This window comes from Triticum urartu, chromosome 6A (genome assembly GCF_056163025.1).
Source record: "Triticum urartu cultivar PI428250 chromosome 6A, HENAU_Tu73, whole genome shotgun sequence".
Classification (NCBI taxonomy): Eukaryota; Viridiplantae; Streptophyta; class Magnoliopsida; order Poales; family Poaceae; genus Triticum; species Triticum urartu.
This window is the reverse complement of record NC_141878.1, coordinates 219,479,910-219,491,417: the sequence shown is the minus strand read 5'-3', so window position 1 is coordinate 219,491,417 and position 11,508 is coordinate 219,479,910.

The window sequence follows — 11,508 nt, the reverse complement described above, 5'->3', positions numbered from 1 at the left end:
GGCCACCTCTCCTCTCTTCCACTAATGCCCATTAAGGCCCATATACCTCCCGGGGGGTTCCGGTAACCTCCCGGTAATCCGGTAAAATCCCGCTTTCGGTCTACAAGGGTACGTGGACATACTCTCCCCCTCTCATTGCTATGTGCTACGTCTTGAGCTTGCGTTGGTTTTCCCCGAAGAGGAAGGGATGATGCAGCAGAGTAGCGTAAGTATTTCCCTCAGTTTTTGAGAACCAAGTTATCAATCCAATAGGAGCCCACGCTCAAGTCCCTCGTACCTGCACAAAGCGATAGCTACTCGCAACCAACGCGATTAGGGGTTGTCAAGCCCTTCATGGTCACTTATGAGAGTGAGATCTGATAGATAGAATATTTTTGGTATTTTTGATATAAAGATGCAAAGTAAAAAGTAAAGGCAAAGTAAATAGCAAAACAATATAAAAGTGATGGAGATTGATATGATGAGAATAGACCCGGGGGCCATAGGTTTTCACTAGTGGCTTCTCTCAAGAGCATAAGTATTCTACGGTGGGTAAACAAATTACTGTTGAGCAATTGATAGAATTGAGCATAATTATGAGAATATCTAGGCATGATCATGTATACAGGCATCACATCCATGACAAGTAGATCAAAAAGATTCTGTATCTACTACTATTACTCCACTCATCGACCGCTATCCAGCATGCATCTAGAGTATTGTTGGGTAACGTAGTAATTTCAAAAAAATTCCTACGCACACGCAAGATCATGATGATGCATAGCAACGAGAGGGGAGAGTGTGATCTACATACCTTGTAGATCGACAACGGAAGCGTTTGGTTGATGTAGTCGTACGTCTTCACGGCCCGACCGATCAAGCACCGAAACTACGGCACCTCCGAGTTTTAGCACATGTTCAGCTCGATGACGATCCCCGGACTCTGATCCAGCAAAGTGTCGGGGAAGAGTTCCGTCAGCACGACGGCGTAGTCACGATCTTGATGTACTACTGCTACAGGGCTTCGCCTAAGCACCGCTACAATATTATCGAGGACTATCGTGGCTGGGGCGCCGCACATGGCTAAGGAATAGATCACGTGGTATGCATGTGAGAAATAAATCAAATTTGTCTATACTCAATACATATTCTACTGATAGTATGGCAACTCTCAGTTAACATGGTCAAGATCTTCCTTATATGTGTTGCAGGGAAATAATGGGAGACACTGCGGTTTACCATCAAGGTGTGCTCATGCATGGTACTTTCGCTAATAGCACATTATTGTGCAGTTTTAGGAATCATTCTAATATTTAGGTTTCTTACAATTTGGTCTTGCACATGTAGGTCCCACTGTCAGAGGCTTAGACCCACTATTCGACCCATTTTGCATATGGGGAAATGAGATGTCCATGAATATCAGTCAAGTCAAGAAACTCAGAAAGATTGTTAGGATGAAGAAACTTGCGACGAATAATAGCAAGATCTTTGTTTGCGCAATGAAGAAGACATCAGTCAACTATAAGATGGTACTAATGAAGGAAATATGCCCTAGAGGCAATAATAAAGTTGTTATTTTGTATTTCCTTATATCATGATAAATTTTTATTATTCATGCTAGAATTGTATTAACCGGAAACTTGATACATGTGTAGATACATAGACAAAACATAGTGTCCCTAGTAAGCCTCTACTAGACTAGCTCGTCAATCAAAGATGGTTAAGTTTCCTAACCATAGACATGTTTTGTCATTTGATGAATGGGATCACATCATTAGGAGAATGATGTGATGGACAAGACCCATCTGTTAGCTTAGCATAATGATCATTAAGTTTTATTGCTATTGCTTTATTCATGACTTATACATATTCCTTTGACTATGAGATTATGCAACTCCCGAATACCGTAGGAATACCTTGTGTGCTATCAAACGGCACAACATAACTGGGTGATTATAAAAATGCTCTACAGGTATCTCCGAAGGTGTTTGTTGGGTTGGCATAGATCAAGATTAGGATTTTTCACTCCGAGTATCGGAGAGGTATCTCTGGGGCCTCTCGGTAATGCACATCATAATAAGCCTTGCAAGCAATGTGATTAATGAGTTAGTTAAGGGATGATACATTATGGAATGAGTAAAGAGACTTGCCGGTAATGAGATTGAACTAGGTATGGAGATACCGACGATCGAATCTCGGGCAAGTAACATACCCATGACAAAGGGAATAACGTATGTTGTCATTACAGTACAACTGATAAAGATCTTCATAGTAGACGTGGGAACCAATATGAGCATCCAGGTTTCGCTGTTGGTTATTGACCAGAGAGGTGTCTCGGTCATGTCTACATAGTTCTCGAACCCGTAGGGTCCGCACGCTTAAAATTCGATGACGATTTTGTATTATATGAGTTATGTGATTTGGTGACCGAATGTTGTTCGGAGTCCCGGATGACATCACGGACATGACGAGGAGTCTCGAAATGGTCGAGAGTGAAAGATTCATATATATATATATATATACATATATATATATAGGACGATAGTATTTGGACACCGGAAGTGTTCTAGGGGTACCGGGTACGTATCGGGTCACCGGAAGGGGTTCCGGGCAACCCCCGACAAGCTATATGGGCCTAATGGGGCAAGAGTTGGACAGACCAGCCTTAAAAGGGGCTAGTGCGCCCCCTATAGGCTGAATAGGAGGAGAAGTAAAGGAAGGGAAGGGAGAAGGAAAGGGGAGGATTTGGTGTCCCCCTTTCCTTCCCCTCCCTCCTCTCTTTGCTTCCACCTCCGATGGATATGGAAGGGGGGAGGCCGACTTGGAGGAGGCGCCCAAGTAGGATTACTCCTACTTGGGGTGCCCCTTGCAGACCTATCCCTCTCCCACCTATATATATGTGCGTGGGCACCGCTAGAACACAGAACATTGCTTCCTAGTCATGTGCGGCGCCCCCCTCCACAGTTTATGCCTCCGGTCATATTGTCGTAGTGCTTAGACGAAGCCATGCGCGGATCACTTCACCATCACTGTCACCACACCGTCGTGCTGACGAAACTCTCCCTCGACACTTTGCTGGATCAAGAGTTCGAGGGACATCATCGAGCTGAACATGTGCAGAACTCGAAGGTGTCGTACGTTCGGTACTTGATCGGTTGAATCGAGAAGACGTTCGACTACATCAACCGCGTTAAACTAAAGCTTCCGCTTTCGGTCTACAAGGGTACGTGGACATACTCTCCCCCTCTCATTGCTATGTGCTACGTCTTGAGCTTGCGTTGGTTTTCCCCGAAGAGGAAGGGATGATGCAGCAGAGTAGCGTAAGTATTTCCCTCAGTTTTTGAGAACCAAGTTATCAATCCAATAGGAGCCCACGCTCAAGTCCCTCGTACCTGCACAAAGCGATAGCTACTCGCAACCAATGCGATTAGGGGTTGTCAAGCCCTTCACGGTCACTTATGAGAGTGAGATCTGATAGATAGAATATTTTTGGTATTTTTGATATAAAGATGCAAAGTAAAAAGTAAAGGCAAAGTAAATAGCAAAACAATATAAAAGTGATGGAGATTGATATGATGAGAATAGACCCGGGGGCCATAGGTTTCACTAGTGGCTTCTCTCAAGAGCATAAGTATTCTACGGTGGGTGAACAAATTACTGTTGAGGAATTGATAGAATTGAGCATAATTATGAGAATATCTAGGCATGATCATGTATATAGGCATCACGTCCGTGACAAGTAGATCAAAACGATTCTGTATCTACTACTATTACTCCACTCATCGACCGCTATCCAGCATGCATCTAGAGTATTGTTGGGTAACGTAGTAATTTCAAAAAAATTCCTACGCACACGCAAGATCATGGTGATGCATAGCAACGAGAGGGGAGAGTGTGATCTACATACCTTGTAGATCGACAACGGAAGCGTTTGGTTGATGTAGTCATACGTCTTCACGGCCCGACCGATCAAGCACCGAAACTATGGCACCTCCGAGTTTTAGCACACGTTCAGCTCGATGACGATCCCCGGACTCCGATCCAGCAAAGTGTCGGGGAAGAGTTCCGTCAGCACGACGGCGTATTGACGATCTTGATGTACTACTGCTACAGGGCTTCGCCTAAGCACCGCTACAATATTATCGAGGACTATCGTGGCTGGGGCGCCGCACATGGCTAAGGAATAGATCACGTGGATCAACTTGTGTGTCTCTAGGGTGCCTCTGCCTCAGTATATAAAGGACCAAAGGGGGGAGGCTGGCCGGCCACATAGGGCGTGCCAGGAGAGTCCTACTCCCTCTGGGAGTAGGATTCCCCCCCCCCCAATCCTAGTTGGAATAGGACTCGTGGAGGGGAGAAAAGAGAGAGAGGGGCCGGCCCCATCTCCTTGTCCAATTCGGACCAAGGGAGGGGAGGGGCGCGCGGCCCACTATGGGCTGCCTCTTCTCTTTTCCACCAAGGCCCATTAAGGCCCATTTAGCTCCCCGGGGGGTTTCGGTAACCTCCCGGTATTCTGGTAAAATCCCGATTTCACCCGGAACACTTCCGATATCCAAACATAGGCTTCCAATATATCAATCTTTATGTCTCGACCATTTCGAGACTCCTCGTCATGTCCGTGATCATATCCGGGACTCCGAACAACCTTCGATACATCAAAATACATAAACTCATAATATAACTGTCATCGTAACCTTAAGCGTGCGGACCCTACGGGTTCGAGAACAATGTAGACATGACCGAGACACGTCTCTGGTCAATAACCAATAGCGAGACCTGGATGCCCATATTGGCTCCTACATATTCTACGAAGATCTTTATCGGTCAGACCGCATAACAACATACGTTGTTCCCTTTGTCATCGGTATGTTACTTGCCCGAGATTCGATCGTCGGTATTCCAATACCTAGTTAAATCTCGTTACCGGCAAGTCTCTTTACTCGTTCTGTAATACATCATCCTGCAACTAACTCATTAGTTGCAATGCTTGCAAGGCTTTAAGTGATGTGCATTACCGAGAGGGCCTAGAGATACCTCTCCGACAATCGGAGTGACAAATCCTAATCTCGAAATACGCCAACCCAAGATTTACCTTTGGAGACACCTGTAGAGCTCCTTTATAATCACCCAGTTACGTTGTAACGTTTGGTAGCACACAAAGTGTTCCTCCGGCAAACGGGAGTTGCATAATCTCATAGTCATAGGAACATGTATAAGTCATGAAGAAAGCAATAGCAACATACTAAACGATCGGGTGCTAAGCTAATGGAATGGGTCATGTCAATCAGATCATTCACTTAATGATGTGATCCCGTTAATCAAATAACAACTCATTGTTCATGGTTTGGAAACATAACCATCTTTGATTAACGAGCTAGTCAAGTAGAGGCATACTAGTGACACTTTGTTTGTCTATGTATTCACACATGTATTATGTTTCCGGTTAATACAATTCTAGCATGAATAATAAACATTTATCATGATATAAGGAAATAAATAATAACTTTATTATTGCCTCTAGGGCATATTTCCTTGAAGTATTAAGTTAAAAACAGAGTAACGCCTTAAGCAAGATGACATGATGTAGAGAGATAAATTCATGCAATATGAAATAAACCCCATCTTGTTATCCTCGATGGCAACGATACAATACGTGCCTTGCTGCCCCTTCTGTCATAGGGTAAGGACACCCCAAGATCGAACCCAAAGCTAAGCACTTCTCCCATGGCAAGGACTACCTATCTAGTTGGCCAAACCAAACGGATAATTTGAAGAGACTTGCAAAGATAACCAATCATGCATAAAAGAATTCAGAGAAGATTCAAATATTATTCATAGATAGACTTGATCATAAACCCACAATTCATCGGTCTCAACAAACACACCGCAAAAAGAAGATTACATTGAGTAGATATCCACAAGAGAGGGGGAGAACTTTGTATTGAGATTCAAAGAGAGAGAAGAAGCCATCTAGCTACAAATATGGACCCGAAGGTCTGAGGTAAACTACTCACACTTCATCGGAGGGGCTAGGATGATGTAGAAGCCCTCCGTGATGACGGCCCTCTTCCTGTGGAGCTCCAGAACAGGCCCCAAGATGGGATCTCGTGGATACAGAAAGTTGCGGCGGTGGAATTAGGTTTTTGGCTCCTGTTCTGATCGTTTTGGGGTACGTGTGTATATATAGGAGGAAGGAGTGCGTCGGTGGAGCACCGAGGGGCCCACGAGGCAGGGGGCGCGCCCTAGGGGGGGTGCCCCCACCCTCGTGACCACCTCTTTGATCCCTTGCAGTAGGGTCCAAGTCTCTTGGATCACGTTCGGTGAGAAAATCACGTTTCTGAAGATTTTATTCCGTTTGGGCTCCGTTTGATATTCTGTTTATCCGAAACATTGAAATTGGCAAAAAACAGCAATTCTGGGCTGGGCCTCCGGTTAATAGGTTAGTCCCAAAAATAATATAAAAGTGGAAAATAAAGCCCAATATAGTCCAAAACAGTAGATAATATAGCATGGAGCAATCAAAAATTATAGATACGTTGGAGACGTATCACTATGCATCTCCTAGATAGATCTTGCGTGATCGTAGTAATTTTTTTGAAATTGCATGCTACGTTCCCCAACAACTAACTCTTTTTCCTTGTTTTTATCCCTTGCGCCATTTCAAAATTTATAACGGCAATTTATGCATATCCTTGTTTTCAGTACTTTTCAAAGCAGCTCACTAATAGTTACCTCTCAAACCACCTGCATGGTCAAGACGTGAGGAAGGTATCCATTCAACACCCATGGTACAATATTGAAGTCTTCCTAAAGAGGACGAAGGTTGGGCGGGCAATTATCCATAGCCACTGGCTTAAAGTTGTAAGGACATTCAACATCACTGAAGGTTCAATATTTGCCTTCCGCTTCTGCAGTTTCCCAGATGAGGTTCATCTATCTATTTACCGTGTATGATGCTACTTTTCGAAAGGTTTTCGATGTTGCATGTGAAATTTGGTGTTGTTGTGTAATGGCGTAGCTAGCTATATCCATCTTTGGTGTAAGTGAGTGCTGAAGCTATCTGATGTAATTCTATTATGAAATCCTGGTTGCCATTATACGGATATGAAATATCTCGTGTGTTTTATAAGAAATGTCAATTTGATTACTACATAGATTATCAATAACAGGCTAATTACCCTGCTTATTGGGGTTTTCTATTGCAGACAGTTACTCAGACAACACCGTGGGAAATGAACTCAAACAACCCACACGATTTCTAGAAAGTAGGTGTGTTGGATCAACTAACAATCACGCACGGCTTCTGGCAAAGAACTGTTTGCGTTAGGCCACCTTGGACAAACGTTTCCACACACAAAATTGTGTGTGATATGCGTACGTACGGAAACATTTTTCTGGGATTCACTTTGTTGGATGTACATACGAACGGAAACGTTTGGGCTTTGATGCCTCGCCCGATCGCACATGAGCTTATTTTGCCCCCGCCTTTGTGGCTGGAGGGCCTATCCCCGACGGTTTCTACGTCGTGTGGGAAGGACCCCCTTATCTCACACACTCACGAGGCGACGGTTTAAAACTTCGTCGCGGAAAGGGGGTAAAAACAGTTTGTATAGCACGTCTCTGCACCAGTGTAGGAAACCCATCGGTGATGAATTCATCAATCGCTAACAATGTATGCCAGCAAGCGTTTGCCCATAACACACATGACTTATTAGCAGAAATTGTCTATGTTACTCTAGTTCTTCACAGACATTTCTCATTATGAACCTGTTTGCCGTATATCACACACACACCTTGATTTGGATGATCGTTTCTGTTGTGTTTCCTAATCATAAACAGTTCATCCGAGTGAACTATATGCCGTATATCACACACACCTTCATTTGGCTGCCCGTTTTTATTGTTCTGCCTCATGACAAATAGTTAATCCGACTGAACTGTATCTCGTATATCGCACACGCCTGCATTGGCTGCCATTTTTGTTCTTCTGCCTCATCGTAAACAGTTCATTGAACTGAACCATATGCCCTGCATCACACACGCAACTAAAATCTAAACCGCGTTCGATGTATCCGTCATCGCAAACGTTTTGCCTCTTTTTTGACGGGTTTTTTTACATCACCGTTTGCGATTAATGCATCGCACACAGTTTCATCAAAGGGTCTCTGATCGTAGTGTCACGTTAGCAGCATCCCACAGTAGTGTATGTAGACCCAGGGAGATTGAGGGCTCGGTGTTCTAAACCTCGGGAATTTCAGGCCGGCCCTCCGATGTCGTTGGTTGTGGAAGCGTTGGGATGAGGATGTGCGACCTTGGGGTTTCTTCACAGAACCACCAGAGAAGGAGGTGGCTGCGATGTTCAATGCGGCATGCACTATCACGCTGCGAAACGGTGAGGATGCCAAATTCTGGGTAGATAACTGGCTGCCTGGTGGGAGATCGATCGCCACCACCGCACCGGCACTATACTCCTATGTCAAGGACATGGACAGTTCTGTAAGAGAGGCATTGCTAAACAATGCCTGGATCCGTGATATCCAAGGAGGCATCTCCTCGCGAGCCTTGGCCTAACACCTAGTGGTGTGGGACGTCGTACAGGGTATGGTTCTCCTACATGGCAGTAGGAACTGCCCAAGATGGAGGCTGACACAGAGTGGTGTTTTCTTTGTTAGCCCGGTACACAGGATTTTTTGATGGCAAATGCCCGCTTTGTCTGTGCCAAGCTAGTTTAGAAATTTAAGGCGCCGCCTAGATGCAAATTCTTCATGTGGTTAGTGGTTCATCAGAGGTGTCTAACAGCGGACAACTTGCAAAGCAGGGGATGGCCAAATCGCCTGTGCTGCCAGTTGTGTCTCTCAAAGCCGGAAGATTGCACCCACCTGTTTGTGCATTGCATATATACTCATCACGTTTGGCGACTAATCAAGCAATGGTCAGGAACTAACTTCACAACACCAGATGTGAGCTTCACCACGACGGAGGAATGGTGCCTTCAGGTGCGGCAACAGATACCCAAGGCTATGAGGCGCAACTTCGACACCATTATCATCCTGGTGCGTTGGAGAATCTGGAAGGAAAGGAATGACAGGATCTTGATTAGTGCGACAGCAATGCGGATAGCGTATTCGACACGGTCAGGGAGGAGCCAGCTACATGAAGAGCGGTCGACTACATCTATGACACAACTACTTGAGTGTAGTATGGGGCTTCCTTCGATTTCCAGCCCGCATTAGGCGAGGCTGCAAAGTTTCTTGCGTATTGTTTGGCCAAAGCTTGTGGCCTGATCCTCTGTAACTGACTTTTCTCTCTCCATCTAATAAATAATGACCTATGGCCCTTCGTTTAAGGCCTTACAACTAACATGGACATCTATACCCGTCGGTAGAGTGACTTACGACAATGTCTATGATTTGTTGTCACTCATGAGAGGCTACATTACCAATAACAGATTTTTTTGCCTATTAGTGTTGACGGTAAAAAACAATTCAGCATACACCACATTTCATCTACATTCTTGGATTAGGAGCGGTTGCATTGATTTGTAGATCTAAAGATACACCAAACAAAATTAATAGATTCAGAGACAATTTCCTTACAGTTACATCTTAAGATTTGTTATACACGGAAAATACGAGAGAGAGAAAATGCTTTTCAAGGATAGTATTTTGCGATCCTACAAACTTCTTTGGGTGACCTCAACTACAGCCTATCCATGTTTCCTTTTTTCCGCAAAAAAAGGAAAAAACAAACTAAACAAGAACATTCCTAGGAAAACATAACTCTACTCATGATTTACCTATGGACTGTGAATCTCAACATGGAGACATGGACGGTTCATTGTAAACACGACTTTTATCAGACATAATAATAATGCACTAATATATGAGACATCAATATGTAGCCATTTATGTGTATGAATTAGCAATAACTGTAAGACCCTGATTGGACTGCCGTGTTTCCTCTAAATACACCTGGAAGAAATACAGATATCGGTTCGTTGTTTCATTTCCAGCCGAAATTTGCTGGGCGGCCGGTAAGATACAGGTGTAAAATAAACACCCATGTATTTAATTACAATCATTCTAAACCTGGTCTAAGTGTTTTTAATAGCACACTAATTTGATAATAATAGCAGTAGTAGTAGTAGTAATAGTAGTAGTAGTAGTAGTAATAATAATAATAATATATCAGTCATCAATATATAGCCGTTTGAGTGCATGAACCATAGGGGCATGCCCTTTCAGTTGGCCTTAGAGCTTCTTTGAAGGACAGATACTAGTTCTGAAGTGATCACCACTAACCCGTGCAGATTATTCAAGGGATTGATGTATCTGCAGATTTGATTTGGTGTGGATATATATTGCCCTCCATGTTCATGCACCCACCCAAACTGCAATATCCTGTGGCTTGTTTATAGTTACATCTCCAGCCGTCTTGGGGATTTTTAAAATAAAAAAAATTAAAACCATACTGACCTCACATGAACCAGGCATACTTATATTATGGACAAGCAAATAAATTTACTTGTGCCGGACATCAACAAACCGGAAAGTCAACTTGACATACATGATAAACAAAACTTGGTCAGCAGTTACCTGTGACGCCAAGCCTGATTGGTCGGCGGACGCTCCATGCCAATCAATCATACATACACAGTAGGAGTAGCAGAGAGATTTTGTTGTTAAATAATACGTCGAAGCAAATGGCGTTAGTTTCTTTTTTTAGGGGAAAATTGACTGTTGGTTTCTAGTTTAACGGCATGTAACATCACTCTGTTAGTCAGTGTCCCTGGCAAATTAGTGTTCTCTAAGTCCAATTGATTCATTCAGATATCATGTGTCCCCTCAGAAATTACCGTCAAATTCATGTAGTATGAATTTCTGTTTACAGAATCACTTCTAACGTGGCATAAAAAAATTGAAAGAGTGAGAATTGGGTCAGCTTATACATGTTGTTTTATTCAAAATGAAATGGGCTGGCGAGTTTTTGCCCACTGTGTTGATAAAATTATGGGAGCCGTTACGCGTCCGCCGGTGGATGTATTAAAAACATCTACCGCATGGAGCTCTCTTGGATCAGCCTATGACAGCCGTCAGATCTAACCACCATGCGCGTGACCACCTCCTTACTTGCCAGTCAATGAAATTGTATGTAATTTGTATAAGATAATGACATGTAATTTGCCAGTCCATGGAGCTCTCTTATGGAAGAATATGCACATGAGCAAGCAAGACAATGAAATTGTATGTAATTTGTATAAGATAAGAAAATTAATTATCCATACTTGCCAGCCATCATTAACTTCAATTAGATGCATGTCATTTACTACCCCAAGTGACAATGGTTTTTAGCAGGAACAAGATTCATAACCCACACATGATGAGACACTACAGCAGAGCCTGTCCTCCAAAGAATGCATTCATGCCCATGACATTACGTAAACAAGTTTGCACCATCATCCATAAGGAAGCCCATAGCAGAAGGTTAGACAACCTAGAAACCCATGCACTTTTAATTGCAAAGATGCAA